This window comes from Atractosteus spatula, chromosome 4 (assembly GCF_055471065.1).
Source record: "Atractosteus spatula isolate fAtrSpa1 chromosome 4, fAtrSpa1.hap1, whole genome shotgun sequence".
Classification (NCBI taxonomy): Eukaryota; Metazoa; Chordata; class Actinopteri; order Semionotiformes; family Lepisosteidae; genus Atractosteus; species Atractosteus spatula.
Genome location: NC_142709.1, coordinates 29712393 through 29728895, shown reverse-complemented (window position 1 = coordinate 29728895; position 16503 = coordinate 29712393). Strand labels below are relative to the sequence as shown.

At 37.0% G+C, this 16503-nt stretch overlaps 1 protein-coding gene across 18 annotated transcripts in view; it reads right to left on the bottom strand.

Annotated features, from left to right (window-relative positions):
• The window catches only part of mbnl2 (muscleblind-like splicing regulator 2), an 84976-nt gene extending 69260 nt beyond the window's left edge, over positions 1-15716 (bottom strand). For 10 of the 18 annotated variants that reach the window (XR_016090912.1, XM_088912550.1, XM_088912556.1 and 7 more), the window contains exon 1: positions 3806-4016. The gene's annotated coding sequence lies outside the window, so the exon portion shown is untranslated. Of the gene's footprint in view, positions 1-2966; positions 3155-3805; positions 4030-15419 lie in introns of those variants that run through there. The other 8 variants (XM_088912554.1, XM_088912552.1, XM_088912563.1 and 5 more) reach the window with 5 other exon arrangements.
• Between the last annotated feature and the right edge of the window lie 787 nt (positions 15717-16503).

Sequence of the window (16503 nt, the reverse complement as noted above, 5' to 3'; positions counted from 1 at the left end):
GAATATATAAAACAGATAATGATATAATAGAATTAAAAAAATAAGAAGTGGAAAATACCACTTATATTAATTATATTAATTTAAAGAAAATTATAACGCAAAAAATATATAGGAAACTTTATTATTCATACTAAATATCTAGAAGAATCCACTACAAATAATGACTACACTTTTCCCAAATAAAATCAGCCAAGCTGGTCTATTCTGAGTAGATATGTGCAGTTCATCATGCATTGTTTAGCAAATAAAGCTCTAAGTTACTGTTAAGAATTACCAACTGCTCATTCTAGTATGTCTTTATTTCATTCAAGTATGTTTTAATATTTTTAAGATAAAATCATTATAATAATAATCATTTAAATGTGATTAATGATACGGTATCAAGTACCTATGGCAATAACTACTTAGTACAAAACATGAATACAAAACACCAATTTTAAAATCCAGTCATTAAAAGTTTCTCTGAAATGCTTGTTCAAGTTAAAAGTATATCACAAAATTTTAATTGGACATGGTTTACAAACAGAGCCTTATACTATATCAGAAGACAACTTTAAGGTCAGACAAGACTGAAATGAAAAATAAACTGGAAGATAGATTAAAATTTGCTTTTTAAAACATGTAGCTTATGACTTTGGTAACAGGGTTTTAATACTGTAAGCAAGTAACAATAAACTTAATGTTAATTCTATTAATGTGGATTTACCCAAATTATTTTCACAACAAAGAAAAGATTTGCTTAGATTTGCGAAAACAGTTCCTACTGGGTCTCCTTTCCTCAAAATGATATTTAAAGCAATTAACAAGCAAATGTTTAGCTCTCAAAGTCTGTGCATGTCCCTGCAAATTCTCCTGTCAGAAAGTCACTGAAGCCAAGACGTCCTGCTCAGTCTGCACAATTCGGCATCACTGACTGGCGCCCACCTTGACAGGCACACCTACTGTACACATCAGCAAGCAAAACAGCAGGATGGAGAAAGAAAATTAAAAATACTAACTTAAGCCTATATTGACTTTCTAGATAAAGGTTACGATAAAAGCATGGAAGCTGTACTTTTTTTAAACATCAATGTTCATCAATTCCCAATGGAGAAAGAGAAGTCGTAGCTCCCAAAACACTATTATACTGTAACCTGTACACACCAGGTTATTAAATCAAAACTGTGCCACTTTCTCTTGAGAGTTTCCTAAGCCTGTATGCCAATATATCTTTTTCTGTATGTTACAGTGGCTCTACCGTTTCATTGGCTCAAGCTATTTAAGAGGGGTGATGATCTTATTATAGATCCCGTCTGGGGTTATACTAAAGCTGCCTTACATTGTAATACAATAGAGCTTTTGTATTTAAAAAAAGCCCTGCAGATGAACAAGCTTTCTTTTAAACAAAAGTTCTTACTACAGTGCTTGTCCTTGTGTTGCTTGGACTACAGGAGCAAATCTATACGATCAGTTTCAGTAAACTCAAGGAAAGAGAGCAGTGAAAAAGACATTTTTTGTTTGCAAACAAATGTATCAAGACAGGATATACAGTAGTGTTGTTGTGCCTGCCAAGAAGTGCTGTTTATTGTTTTTCTATTTTATATGGTTTACTTATCATGTTTTGTTCCGGAATAAAGCTATGAATGTCACATTAGTGATATTTATTGAAAAATGCACATCCATTTAAATGGTTTGTAGACCTTAAAAGCACTATATGTAATCATGTATAACAGACCTCAAAGTGTTCTATATAGAGTTGGTCAATAATGCATTTCAACAACAAAAAATATTGTTCTCTTTTTATACTGAATTTACAGACTGGTGGCAGGATGTTTCTCTCTTTGTAGAGAATTTGAGAGATAAAGATAAACTTCAAAGCACTCATGAAATTAAAAAAATAAAGACAGCAATATTGTACGAAATATTTTAAAGCAACACCATTAACATTTATATTTAAGAGCTTCAATAGGTGAAATTTAATGTCTTTATTATATGTCTATTCCGTCTTTAGAAAATCACATATAATAAAAATGGCAATTTCTTAATGATGTCTGTCCACATCATTTAAACCCAATAGAAAATACGCAAAATACAGTGCAAACCAAATACTATGTAATTATTCCTAGAACTATACAACTTAGCAGTATTTACTACCTAAATTACTACCTATTTTTTAATAGAAGTAAACTTAATTATAAAGCGGACAGACAATACCAAATAGGTTGCTAAGCAGGTTAAAGAGTAGAAGCAACACAGACTGCATTTTATTGAGTCAGCAGAAGAGCAAAGTTGGTAGTCTAATAGCCTTAACTAAGACCCTTATTGCTGCGACCTCAATTATCTGTTACTAAAGCCGCATTTCCCAATAAGAACACTTACTCTTTCTATTTCTACCTGGTATGAAACAAAGCTAGCATGTCTGTTAGGAAACAAATAAAAATTATGTAATGTATATAATTTTAATGGCTTAATAAATTAAGCCTTCCGTTACATTCACTATTAAATTGTTATGAATGAATACATCTATATGTTGTTAAGAGCCAAAGTAAACATTTTGACAGACAATACTAGGTAAAGCATTCACAGCTTCTGCTAATCTTTTCTTTGCACTACTGTACACATGGAGTCCAACAGAGCTGTATGTAAAACCAGGCGAATCCATTTTGAAACTAAAAGAGCTCTACAACAGAACCTTTAGTGAGAAGTTAACATCTAACAGTGACCTTATCATCCAAGGGTTCTCCCAGGAGAAATAATGTATTCAGCTTTAATTGATATGCATACCGTCTCATCTTGGTTGAAAAAAAATCACAACTGCAAAGTCACGCAAAAAATTTGAAAATGCTAGCCGATGATTCAGCCACTTTTTCGACTGTCTAATCTTTTAACACAATAATCTCCCCGCTGTGTTTTTTAAACCAAAAAGCCACTGCATAGAAATCTCATTTCTAAAACACCCAGACTGTTCTCAAAACAAGACTAATTACCTTTTCATGCCTCTGTCAAAGTGCTCCCAAATCAATTTAGGGAGGCTGGTGCTGCTCACAAGGCCTTGCTAATAAACTGGCCTCTCTCCACCGATTTTAAACAGGAAGGGCAGAGACAGTCTTCCATTTCACATCCACCCTTTTCCTTTCGACATGTTTGCCAACTCTGTTTGACATGAATCGGGCCTTTTCCTGCTACTACTTTCCCAGCAACAACGTCCGCAATGTCCTGCCCCTTTACAGGCTATTACTGTACAAAGCAGAGAAACCGAGTGCTTTCAAAGGCAATCTGTAATGAATTTTTAAAGAATGTGGCCACACAAATTTGTCTGAGGGCTTTACCAAGTAGAATATTTACCATAAATTCAACATCTGTTTTTAGCAAAATATACAGTAGGTAAAAAAAAACTTAAGATTGAACACCAGCAATCTATCGTATGCCTGGCTAAAAGCTTCCGACAATGTAAGACTATACTGTACTTATAGGCATAAGGACAAGAAAACACATATAAACAAGCAGATTATACGCAGACATATATAATAAGAAAACTGAACACCACTGCGAACTGAGTCATATATCAAACACTCAGAGGACACCTTTCATGCAGAGAAAGAGAAAAAATGTCCCCGCGTGAGCTTCTTGAACAGTGGACAGGAGGAGAGCACCATCAGTGCAAATAGGTGCAGAGGAGTAAACGCGGGCTGCAGCTGCCTGCTGTGAGCACTGTTTCCAGGTTTGTACCACTGGCAGTTTCTTTTTTTTCCCCCACATGGTATGCACCACACTGCAGCAAACTCTTTTTTAACAAGTCATAAAAAAAGGCAAACGATCCTCCCACCTCATTCGAATGAGTCCTGGAGCCCTTTTCAGCCACTCTTATCCCAACTGCAGAAGCATCTGGTGTAATGATGGGGACTCCTCCCGATTACTATCTAAAGATAATTACCATGTGAATTGTTATCATTCCCTGCTCCGTGCTGTGTGCTGAAGGCCCATGCCTAGACAGGGATTTTCTTTCAACGACAGTGCAGGAAAAAGAAGAGTGTCTGCTGAACTCTCTGGCTGAAACATTTCCAGTCCTCCCCCCCTCCCACCCACCCCATTCCACCAGCAAAGCCCTCCCAGAGCTCCTGGCCCAATCACAGCACAGGTTTCAGCTCTGCGGCTCTTAAATTGGCCATAATATGCTGACTGACAAGTTGGCTTCATAGCCTCCAATGACAGCCCTGCGATTGCTAATCTTAAAGGCATTTCACTATTTTTCATGCACAGCTCAGACTGTAGCAGATATTTTTTCTTCCCTTTTTTATGAGGGACACAGAAAAAGATTTTATCATACTATGAAACTCACACTCATCATCTGACCTAACTGTGCTCCTGGTAAAACAATCATCAGAAAGACACACAGCCGGTTTATATCAGACCTAATCAGAGTGGTCTAGGTCTTAAACTTGAGAATTTACAGCTTCCCGTTATGTCAACTGCTTTTCTAACCTTTTCAGTTTTTCTATTTGTACCATGTTGGAACCCTTTATTTGCCTGTCCGAGCCAGTGGTGACAGTTTTGCCCCAGGGTGTTAAGATTTGAGACAGGGGATTTCTTCACCGAAAACTAACAACCCCCACAAGAACATACAGTATTCCAGTTGCTCTTGTTTCCTATGACAAAAACTATTTTTTCTATAACATCAGCGTCAATGGGTGTCAGTTCAGGGGTTTTTTGTAAGTTCATAGAACTGCTCTGCTGCTGTTTTCTCTGTAGTTTGCTAACCTACTAAACAATCACACAAATATCACATATGGAAATATTGCAGACGTAAAAGTACTAAAAGTATGCTGTACTGTCATCCAAATAAGTCAGTAAAAGGAAATGTATGCATATTCTGACATGCCTTTTTTTTACCAATATACTGTAGCACCGTTGCCTTTACAGCCCTTTTTCGAAAGTGAACTGCTCTCCACTTTGAAAAACTAGTTCTCTGCAACCTGCTTCAAAACAGAAAATGGGTTTCCAATAAAAGCCTTTTTTCCACAATAAATCTGTGCACTGAGTTAGGCAGATTCATTACCAACAGAAATGTTCTTTAAAAAATCCTCTTAATACCTAATACATAAAAAGACCTAAAAAATAATGTATTACATTTTAGTAACTCAGCAATAACCAATAAAAAATCCTGCAAACTTTCTGACATTTCTAAAATTATTGTTTGCAATGTCAGGCTGCTGTAACATTTCATGATTTTTCAAAGGTATTTACCTGCAAAACGTTCCCACCAGTATATTTCACTCAATAACAGAATTAAACTTCAAATATATCAAAAAAAGACTAAGCAATGCACAATAAGGATACTGCTCCTGTTCCAAAGTCAAAATCAATACAAACTCGACAGAAAAATACGATTCACAACTGAAACATAATGTATGAAAGTTCACCTACTCTTAAATAATATTTTGACTATTATTTAAGCAAATAATTAAGAAAAATTACAAGAAAGGTCATGAAAGTTGTAGGTATCCTGCATAATAGCATATAAGGAAAAATGATTTTTGTAAGTCTACTGTATCTTTTTGAGAACACTCAGCAAATCTTCTACTTTCTTCAGGTTACAGTCATAGCTATCGTTTATGTCTAAAATCAAAGATCCAGAACTGAAGATATGTTCTTTAAATAATACTGGGATATAGCCCCTGATTTGCAGTACCCAGCTGGATGTACCACTGCTTGCCTTGTACTAAGACAGTTATTACAACAACAATAATATTTTGCTATAATTGTATATACAGTAACTATAACAATGACAGATTTTGGTTATTTTTGTATTTTGTTTCAAAAGAAATCTGCTACAGTTGAAATTCTGCAAAAGTACACAGTTTGGCACAATGTCCAAGGATTACCATTTAACACCACCATTTTACATGTATTAAATCAGATGAGGACAATTGTCCATGCTTTTATTTCATCTTACCCCTCTTGGGTACCTACCTCCAACCACTAAGTTAAGATTTTTATTTTTAGGAAGGCTAAACCTCCAACTTTTCACTTTTTATCTTCTTTAAATTGAATGAACGGGTCTACAATAGGATGTACTTATGATTACCATTTAGCCAACAAATTGTATTAATAATTATGCTATTAAACACAACAAATAAAAACAGCATTCTCAAAAACACCTACAACTCTGGTTTTATATGCAGTGCTGGCCAGATGCCTTTGCCTACACATTTTATACTGCTTGAATTCTCTAGTTAGCACAACATCAGGCCAAGAAACATTCAAGCAAAATCAGCTTGTTTTACCATTGACAGTTCCACTTGTTTGCTGCATCACATTATGGGTCTAATTTTTAATGATGAAGAAATGTGCAAATATCTTACACCTAGTTGCATATTCATGTTGATCATTCAGCTGCACATTGCTCATGTTGATATAAATAACTGGCAATTTTAACTCTGTTTGTGTAAAGTTTATCACGGATGCTGGAATAATGAGTTACACGTTCCTTATGCAGTGGAAGAACGCTACAACTTCAAATACGTAACACAAAACAGAGGAAGCAATTAGGCCTACCCAATTTGTTCAGTTGTCAGCAATTAATGTGTGAATTTCATCCATTAATTTCCTTAAGGATCCTAAGGTATCAGCTTCTCAACATGACTGGATAGCTTGACCCAGACTCAAATAGCCCTTTGTGTACAATACTCGCTCCTGTACTCTGTCTTAAATGCAAATCCAATTCATTTCCTCTAGTTTATTCTGGTTTCTGTTTATTGCTGAACCTGAAGAAGTCCATGGGGTCCTATGCCACTACCTCTGAGGATCAGAAAGACCTCAATCAAGCCTAGTAGTCTCTTTCATCAAGTCGAAAGGTGTTTGAAGCAGTTTGCTCCCGTGCAGAACTTCCTCACTTTTCCCTTTCAAAACAGAGCCTATTTCAAAATAAAAAGTGAAAACATTTAATGAATAATTTTATGTTACACACCTTTATGATCTAAAGACAGATTGGCATCTTCATGCTTTATAAAACTTTTCAGGAAATTAAGAACTGAAATCTTCAAGTCCCTATCAGCCTTTAAGCCAGTAATGTACCTGTGGTACCCACTGGCTCTTCCCTACATTGATATTTTCATAGCATGCAACTACAATTACACACAATATTCTAACTGAGTTCATACAGTACCTTATACAATTCCATATTTACTTCCTAGTAATATACTAATCGACTTCATACATTATACGATTCTAAATTTACTTTCTAGTAACTTTGATGTTATTAGACGTCCTAACATTTTATTAGCCTTTTAATTGCTTTCCTCACATTGTCCTGGGGAGGATAATGATGAGTCAGCTTGGCCTAGGTATTTCTCTGTAAGTTAATTCTTCAAGCCTAACCTCAGCAGGCTCTGTGGAACATAAGTCTGCCAGTTATCATTTCAAATTAACAGCAAAAAAACCTTAGCTTCAGCAAGAAACACTATTTTAAGAAAAAGCAAGCTTAATGTCAGAGAAAATGTGCTTGATTTGACCTGTGGGTTCAACGACTGACATTTTCAGACCTCCTGAAGTACCTTTCTTTGTTATTTTGAGCACTTCAGTTAACATTTTAAGAACAAATTGTTGAACTGTCTAAATAAAGCAAACAAAGTGCCAGCAAATCCATATCTACCTGTCAAATATCTGTTGAAGCACACAAACATTTAATTTAACCTTCAAGCTTTTAATAAATACTCCCAACAGCTGCTCATGTGACAAACATTTTTAGACGCAAGCAGATTCAGGCTTAGCATATCTGGTCAGCAGTGTCTTATACAGGAATGCACATGCCAGAATACACATGAATACACATGCTTATATCCATTCACTATCAGAAAGCCTGTTAACCCTGGAAGAACAGGGCACAAGGTGGGAACAACAAATATACTTGTATAATTTATAAGCTTGACAATAGTAATTTTGGAAGTATGTCTTATTTTTTATTTTAATGCATAATATTATATTGCAACTTTTACTGTAATACAGTAGAAATGTTAAACATCAGATGTTTAAAGCACATAATGGACTAAATTGAAATACAGTATCACCTGCATTTCGTTAAGGAATAAAAAGAAATTAAATCAAGCTAGAATAACCTACCAGCAGAAATTCAGAAGGGAAAACCTCTTGTTTACATAACAATACAACAAAGTCATGTAAAGAATGTCCAAACAAACTTATGTGGGGGGAAAAAAAAACGGTTCCTTGGCTGACAAAACTGGAAATTCTACTTCCTGCCCACATGGTAGGAGGATTAAAAGAACAACTCTCCGAGCTGTGCAGTGAGACTGCCGACTCCTCCTCAGGCCCCTCCAGAGAACATCTTAGGTCCAGGTGAGCACTGGGGCTTTCAAAAGTAGGTCCTGGAAGACCGATCCAAGTCTTCAGGCCTTCCAACAGGCTCAGAACTGACCCAGCTCGGTTTCTGATCTGTGTCATCAGACCTTTTCCAACTGTTTTCCTGCTGTAAACCACATGATCTAGTGAATCGATTAAGGTGATTGAGATTTCAGACAGAATGAATGCAGTGCACTCAGGGGTCCTACAGGAGAAGGGCTAAACCACAACGCAATCAGCAGAGTAGCTCATTTTTGCATATACAATATACTGTACGTTTTTCCAAAGACTAACCTAGGACTCTTTTATATGCCCCCTTTCTGTCACACAGTTTTGTCATTTACACTATTTCATTTATGTGGGCTACTGTAACCCATCTTTTCAGTCATGGTGAGTTACAGTAAATGAAAGTGTTAAGAGGGCAAAACCTAATCTCACCCACCTATCCCAATTTCATTTAACCCAGTTGAGCATTTTGTTTTTGCAACCCTCCCCCTACCCCATCTTTGCTTTTGCAGCAGCTTCTATTCGATACTCTTCCAATTTCTGAAAACCGAACCAACAATTTCCCTTCACCGCAAGTGAAAGATACTCATGAGTCGCATTTCTCGTCTTAAATAATTCCAAAATAGAGAAGAGACCACACTACATCAACCCAACTGAATAACATGTGGCAGCCATTATACGCCAGCAGCGATCTACAGAGCAGCTCAGGCGGGGAAGTGAGACACTGCTTCACCAATTAAATTAAAGGGAAAATTTAATAGAGGCCAGATAGCGCATGCCCAAGACAGAATTCGGAAGTCAGAGTTAACAACCCTTATTCTAACTAACAGTGCCATGAGAGTTTTGGGGAGCAATGTCCAAGCATGAAGGACACTGGTGTAACATTGTATCTTCTTTTACAGGGACAGAACTTCCTACAGCACTGTGGCACTGGTCACCTTACTGGTCACTGGTTTAGAAATTCTGGCCCCGGAGGACAAGAGTGTCACCTACCAGTCCCTCAACTCCATACACTGCAGCAACCTGGGTTTCCTAAAATGTCTCCCATCCCTGTACTGACCAGGCCCAGCATTCCTTAGCTTCTGAGATCTGACAAGATCAGATTACAAGCAATATCAAGTAATATCAGTCTTTGACACCAGAGGAACTTTAAACTTTTGCACAGACTACTAACATGATTTGCCTCCCAAAATACGATCTACTACTGTATATGAGAATGCCTAACAGAACAACAGCAGCATCACCAGCTAAGACCTGTACCTCTGCAAAGCTAAGTCTTGATAAAAGGCTAAGTACATGAGGTCATTAACCAAATTACTACAGCATTAAGTAGAACTCTGATAGTTCATTAAAAGCATTACTAAACATGGCTGAAGACCATTTCCTTGTTCCCATTTAAAAAAGATTTGTCTAATTGGAAAAAATGCCATTGTCAATAAGCTATACAATGTAGTGTTTTTCCATTCATAAACAGTGCATCCAAATCCTTTGTAAAACATAAATCTATTTCCTTTTCTACTGTACATTGCTAATCAGCAAAAGAAACCATGTGAAATAATAACAGTTCAAAATAAAACAAACTGGATGGTTTTCTATAGAATAAAAACAGAGAATCACTATTATTCAGTGTAAAATTCAAATAATTAACTGTTAGTCATAGCCTGATATAATCTGATCATTTCTATAGTTTATAATTTTATTTCTTAAAAACTGCCAGTGTGTGCCTAACATACTGTAGATCATTGATATATTCTTGCTGTGGAGGACAAAACTGCTTTGTCTATTCTAAGAACAGAAAGGCTACACTTCTTGAAACAGCAATGTGTGTTTTGAATTAGTGTTTATTGTCCCCGGTATGCAGCACAGTAAAATATAAAATGTAAGAAAAATAGCAGTATCACCCCATCCTAAGTGGGACAGAATCCAGAGAGCTGTGTGCTGACAAATCACGGCCTTTCACTAAAATATTAATGTGGAACGGTAACCTTGAAAAATGGAAAAATCTAATGATAGCTCTAGTGGCTCTAGGACCACTGCTCCTATTCTACTGAGAAAAAAAATTGCCTTAAACTACTAAGCGAGAGAACTGTTAGAAAATTCCTCAAACATTATCTGCCAATACTGTCTACGAAGAAAGAAAACAGGAGACTCACAGGAGGGACTCCAACGTAAGTTACTTTAATATTTGACCAGATTTGAGCTTGGAAGCCTTGAGACAATAGCCAAAGAGAAGCTGTGACGAAGGGAGCGTGTACTGTAATTCTCTTTTACCTTAACACACCTCCAACATCGCTGGCTGTGTCAAAGAGTTTACAAAAGCACAATGACTGAAGCTCTTTTGGACATCACCCTACCATTATACACAAACAATTATCACTTCCAGAATAATTATTTTAGCTTTGGAGAAATAAACAAAACCTTTACATGTATTTCCACTTCTTGACAAATACCAAATGTAATTATTTTTTAATGGAAAATAGGTTATGGTTCATTCATTTTCTTTGTCTTAATTGCAGACTTCAGAATATAAATATTAAGTCTGATTAAAAAACAACAACAACAGTTTTGTTGCTTAATTCAATTTTGTACGTTAACAAAATCCTTTATATTCTACTGAAGTTGCTCACATAAATTAAATAAAAAATACAGAGAGAAATGCAGAGACATCTACAAAAGAAAGTGCTGTACTGTATATAGGGCATTATATGCGATACAGCATAAACCAACAGCCTACTTGTGATAAGGCAGAATTTCAACTCAATCAAACGTCCTTGTACCATCTGAAAGAATGAGACTCTGTATGTTAGTTTTCCAGCACAGACACTACCTTGTCTGATTTAACCCTACTGCTGCTTAGCACTTCATGCCTCAATTAAAAGGTTTCCAAGGCTACCACAGAAGACAGCACAGCTGCTGTGATATGTGTTGAGTGTGAATTTCATTTCCAGAGTGTTTATATGCAAATCTAGCTATGCCCCTACCACTGTTCAGAAGACAAGCTTTGCTACCTTGCAGCTGAAGGACAGTATACAGTATCATTTGTATCCAAAATTCATTTGAAGCTGTTTCTACTCAGTGGCTGTTCCTGGAAAACCTTTATTGAATGAGTCTGTGATTTAATTAAATCTAACTTAAACTGTGAACGGCATGTTATGAAAGCTTTTCAAAGCCAATACCAGAGGCTGAAGAGGCCTTAAACATCTGGACATACTACAAAAAATGTGATATAATATAGTTCACGCACTGCCTTTCAATATTTGCAAAATCCTTGCCTGAGTACTCCTTAGGTTCATAACTGTAACAGATCCTAAGAGATCCACTGGATTTGTTTTTTTCTGCTTCCTTCAAATGGCATGTATGTGGCAATTCAAACTGTAGAATTCTGACTGCACAGAAGCGAAAATTAAAATTAAAAAGCATCAAAGACCAGTGAAAATAGAGATTATTATTTCTGATATTATGCACACATTGAATTTTCAGCTACTTCAATGACTTATGAAACACTGATACAGTTTATTCAAGGACTCTTGAATTCTAAAGATACAACAGATATGCACCATTTACCAACCTGAAAATTAAGTTTTCACAATATGAAGGGCTACTGTCAAGACCTCTCCATGCACATTACTGTTTGACAAGCAGATTCTGGAAAAAAAAGTGCTTTTATATATACAGTAACTGCTGGTACACTCCATTATCACTCAAAGTCACATTTTACAATAAATAATGAAACCTCTTGTGAGTATGCCAGAAAAAAACATAATTAACTGTTTCAAATATGTTTTATATTCCTTGTTTAATTACATATCCTATTTTACTCATACAGTTTTCGGCATTTTTTCAGAAGGCCAATTTTCAAAGATCGTAAAGTCTGCAAATACCGCTTGGAACACGTCCTGCAGAGCAGAGGGAACACGTGCTGCAACATCATGTCCGCCCTCACTCTGCATGTGGACAGCACAAGGAGAGCTCTTCTGGGAGCCCCCTGCATCTCTCTGCTCTGCAATGGAATTCCTTCAAAAGGTGTCTATAGAAAGACCCATTTGTGCATTTCACTGTCATAAGCAATGATTCAAGGTGCAGCTACAAAATCATTAATGTCAGATCGAAGATGATTAAAAGGTAAAAAAAATGTAAAGCACCATTACAGATATCATCTGCATCTTTTTTTTCTGAAAGACTAGCATATTACTTTATAGCATAAATGTTACTTGGAATGTGAAGTCAACATAATACAGGTTACCTTAGATCCCACTTTGCACACTGATAATACAGGGGAATGTAGTAGAAGAAAGGATGACACAACTACTTTTACATATTGAGAGTACTGGTTACAAAGAAGTTCAAATCTTTTATTACTGCTTTTTGGTTACCAAAAACTGGCAGAGACTACATTTAGTTTTTAAAGACAAACTGCTTAGGAAATTATTTTCGTGGAGCTACTAAACCAAAACTGCAATCCTCTGTGCTCTTAAGAACCCTGGGAAATACAGACCAGAATACTTTATTAAATAATTCATAAAATGCACACCCAATTAAAGAATCCCAGATCATTAAAAACGTAGAATGATGTCATTCCTTTGTATTTAAATAAGCAACTATCGCCCATGTATTTATCCAGAACAATGTACATCACAGGTACATTTTCAACTTTAGAACTATCACCTGAAAATCAGATAATGGAATTAGAATTGTATTTAGGTCACACATGCACCTAAGATTATTGAGATTTACTAAATCATCTTAGTAGCTGCCCTTCTCTCATATGTTAGTAGCCATCAACACTACATAAACTAATGTGAATAGTCACTATAAAGAAACTATTAACATAGTATTTTAAGCATACATCATGCCACTCAGCACTCCAGCAGTGCAAATATTATTCAAGGCGTTTTCATAAGCAACATATTGAGGATGACCTTTGTTTCATTCCACATAATCACATCCTTTGCAAGATTATTTTGCTAAAGAACTTAACCCCCTTCAGAAGCCACTCAGCTTTTATTCTGCATGGTATTGTTTCTGTCCTCATATGGGATTTTAGTATAGTATGCACATGGGTAACAAAGACTCAACTACCACTCAGGCCAGCACTCAAACCCCATGTAAAAAGGTGGAGAAACTGCCATTAGTACTGTATGTCACTAGGCCTTTTATGGTTAATTCAAACAGGTAATTTCCTTGAGGGAGATGAGGTAACATACAGTCATAATTCCCTGGGGCCTTATTTAACCAAGAAACTAAGGCTGAAATCACCTGTTTCATCCTTCACATAACAACAAATACCTTTTGTCAACATTTCTGAATCCAAATAAAACTCTATCCCGGCAGATAGATTTATTTTCTCTCTTGTACAGTATATATTATTCCACCCCCTAATTCGTTTTTTTTGCTTTCTTTTCCATATTACAGGTAATTGTTAGTTTTCTCCTATTGCACCGCACACAAGATTTCAACTTCGATAAGTTTTTTGAAAGCTTATTAAACCTCACCGGCCTGTTTAAGTTATTTCTACTGCTATATATATAAAAAAAACACTTGTAAATCAAGACAACTGGGATAAGCAACGCGAAATGGTTCTGTTTGTTAAAATTGTTCCGTGGCGAAACGCGTCTAATCCAAATTAATTTACATCGAAGTCAGCCATGCACACTATCAGACTTGTTGAAAAACATCACAATTTTCTTAATTCCACCGATTTAGATTAAACTAGGATGACACCAATTACGCCAAAGTCTGGCAACATACTATACTATATAAAATTCCCGTGTCACCCCTAAGAAATTAAAACGTAACATGTACTGCATTTGTAGTGTTTACTTCATAAAGTAGGAAAGCAGACTTTATACAGTAGGCAGCAGACTTCTTTCAACCAGTCAAAATACTGTATATACTGTACAACAAAAACACAAAAAGACACGTTGTTAAAGCGGATATTCAGAAATAAGGCTTTTTGGCAGTTACTAAAGTGGATTATAGTCCACTATTAAAATAGACAAAGTACTGTACGCAACAGTAACTGTACGCAACAGTAACTGAAATGTTTTGTCTGTTACTGTGTTATTGTCATCGCAATAATACAAGTTATTGTCAATACGGGGACAACATTTTTAAGACCTTAACTTTAATCTTCTGTATCAGAGAAAAATGCATTTCTTTACACAACACCTAAACTGTCGTTACACGTATTAGTAATAATATTGCCAATGCATTGTGCAGGCTTGTTAGTGCACGAAACGTTTCTTCTTTCGACAGGCAAAAGCCCCAAGAATAACTCGTAAGTTTTTTTTCTCAGAAATAACTGTGTCGGAGAATCTGGGACACACAGCTTTATTAAAAATGTACGCCCTTCGATGACAGTTAACAGTCAAAGTTCCCCGACGTGTTTTTTGTATTATTATTTCAGGCTTGTCAAAAGAGGATTTTCGAAAGCAGGAGGCTAGGTAGAAAAACATGCCCCTCTCGCAAGCGCGCACGCACACTTCAGGGCACTTAGTTCACCCTTTAAAAAAATTAAAACTAGATTCACGAGGGCGAGCGCAGGGAAGGGCTAGACTTGGCACTGTGTCCGGCCTACCCAGGTACGCACACGCCCGGCTCTTTCCCAATCGCCTTTTCTCTCCTGCGCTGCCGGCGGCACAGAAAAGACCGAATTATTCAGAAACGGGCATTGCAGCAGCAGGCCTGCGGAGACTTGGCAGACAGCCCCAAAACCGAGCGGTTCTGTCTGCCTGCGACACATTAAAACGCGGCCGATCGGAGTGCCCGTGGCACCTGCATGCTTGTGCGTGTGTGTTTTTTAATAAATCTCAGTGGCAGAGCGGAGCTTCGGGTCCTCGCAAGGGGTACTCGGATTTCAGTGCTGCAACCAACTGGGACGGTGTCGGCTCGTACTAGCATGAAAGCAGTCATCAGGCACGCCGCTGCACTAGAAATCGCCAGACTGTTAACGCCAAATAAATTAAGAAAGTGTCTGCTGGCGCAGCTAGCCACCTGATTGCTTTCCAGTCTGTTTCCAGCACTAAGTACTAGATCTTTAGGACAGCAGTCAGTCGTAGGAGAACCGCAGACTCACTTACCTTAACATCACCAAGACTAGCTGCTCAGTCGCACAAACCGCAAAACTGATGGTCGGGGCCACGCAAACTGCTCGAAACAAGACTGCAAGCAAACATACGGCCGCGAATATGAACTGGATTAAGGCTTTTTTTTAAAGGAAAAAAAGAGCATTCTCATCGGGTGGGGCAAGAGAGGTCATAAAGTTTCAGAGGAAAACACAAATATCTGCTTTATTTTCCCTTTATGATACTTTAAGCTAAAGCTTTACGTGCAACAAGCCCTTCTGACAGCTCTCAGAACAAGAGAAAGACAGGCTCGTTGAAAGGGGTTGAACAGGAAAGTAATGCCGATATCGCGCTTTCCACAAACACTGAAGTGCACCACAAACTATTAAATTTCGGGTTTTAAAACAATTAATCATCTATGGTTATATTCTCTAACTAGTTTAATTGCATAAACGAGCAGTTTTAATAACAGCCATGAACTCGTCCCTCTATCAGGCAGGTATTGGTACATTCCAAAAGAATGTCAGGAGCCCCGGGAAGGGCAAGGGTCTGCCTGTTGCCTTGGAAACAGCAGTGAGACTCCGGGGAGTTCGCTGAATGTATCCTGCTTTTCAAATCAACAGGCAGTTCTCCACAACGTCGATGCACTAAGTGTGTTTTTCAACATGTTTCGCTTCAGGTTGCCGGAATAAGAATTCCAAAAGCAAAAGCGATTTTATATCAAATATATTAAACCACATAAGGTTTCGGCTGTTGGGAATGACGCACAACTACTGTAAAAAAGCATGAGAAAATAGAAACTTAAGTCCATGGCTTACAACAGCTGTTGTAATTTTTTTAGAGGAAAAAGATTTATTTGTGCATCCTAAAACAAAGATTTACGTGTTTCGTTGCTACTATTGGAATGTTACATCCTACCATCCTTCCATTACATTTGAGCTGCACATTTTCCATAGAGATAAAGTACGTTTTACAGCAGGAGTCAAAGTCAGATCCTGGAGGTTCAAATGTTTTCCGGCTTTATTTACAACCCGAGGAGTTTATAGAGCAATTAACCTCATTACGTATCGTAGACATATCTAAGGTTTTTCTGACGGTC